We start from the raw sequence: 1,141 nt of genomic DNA on the forward strand, positions 1-1,141 counted from the left end.
GTTAGCCGTGGCTCACTCCCATCTCTGGAGCTCCTTTAAGTGGCACTCTTAATCCCCTCTCCCCGTGCACCAGGAAACAAAGAGGCAAGAAAATGTCTCTTTCCTCTTCGGCAGCTACAGACATTTTCCTGGACTCCCTCCCTGCTGGCTGTGGCACACTAGCCCCTTTAGTCTGTGTTCACACAGCCAGCCCCAGTCCTCTCCCTGCATCCCATAGGTTTTGGATCATTGTGTTTTCATTGTATTTTGTTTCTATTTTTTTATTTCTTCTTTGATGTCTTCAGTGATTTCTTGATTATTTAGCAGCACACTGTTCAGCCTCCATGTATTTGTGGTTTTTACAGTTTTTTCCTGTAATTGATTTCTAACCTCATACCATTGTGTTTGGAAAAGATGATTGACAAGATTTCAATTTTCTTAAATTTTCCAAGGCTTGATTTGTGATCCAAGATGTGATCTCTTCTGGAGAACAGAACCAGTGAATTTAAGTGACTTAAAGAAATCCTGTAGTTCTCAAAAGATTCTTCAATCACTGTCTACCAACACAAATATTTCTCTTTCTTCCTATAATGAAGATCATGGATCTAAGTTTATTTGAATAGCCAGAGGGGCACAATTTGTCCCCATTGGAATGGCAGGTTTTGCAGCAATCGTGTATGAATTATATAAATTGAAGAGAAGGGAAAATACTAAAATGTCCACTCACCTGATTCACATGTGTCTGGCAACCCAAGGCTTTGTTGCAGGAACAATGACTCTTGGTATGGACTATTCTATGTATCAGGAATTCTGGCCAAAAGCTAAACCTTAGAAGAGATGCTGTCTTGGTCTTGTTGATAGTGCTTGCTTTAGTCAGACATCTTATATTGAGGTTATATATTTATGTTGAAAATAAATTGTTTGAGTGGGCGAGACAATAGCATGGTAATTTGAAACTGGCTTCTTTTTCTGCAGGTTTGATTTGCCTGGTCACGAAATTATTGCTGACTAGCTCACTATGTCATTCAAGGGAATCAAATTAGCACAAAAGAAACATGTCACTTTTACATGCACATGATAATGGTAAAATGTCCACCTTCTTTGTGTGTGTGTGTGTGTGTGTGTGTGTGTGTGTGTGTGTGTGTGTGTGTGTGTTGAGAGG

The 1,141-nt window shown here is 39.6% G+C and overlaps 1 pseudogene; it reads left to right on the forward strand.

Moving 5' to 3' along the window:
* Positions 1-450: 450 nt before the first annotated feature.
* LOC103087140 (HIG1 domain family member 1A, mitochondrial pseudogene) lies at positions 451-811 on the forward strand (annotated as a pseudogene).
* The last annotated feature ends 330 nt before the right edge of the window (positions 812-1,141 follow it).

The sequence above is a fragment of the Lipotes vexillifer genome, unplaced genomic scaffold (genome assembly GCF_000442215.2).
Source record: "Lipotes vexillifer unplaced genomic scaffold, Lipotes_vexillifer_v1.1 scaffold1604, whole genome shotgun sequence".
Lineage (NCBI taxonomy): Eukaryota > Metazoa > Chordata > Mammalia > Artiodactyla > Lipotidae > Lipotes > Lipotes vexillifer.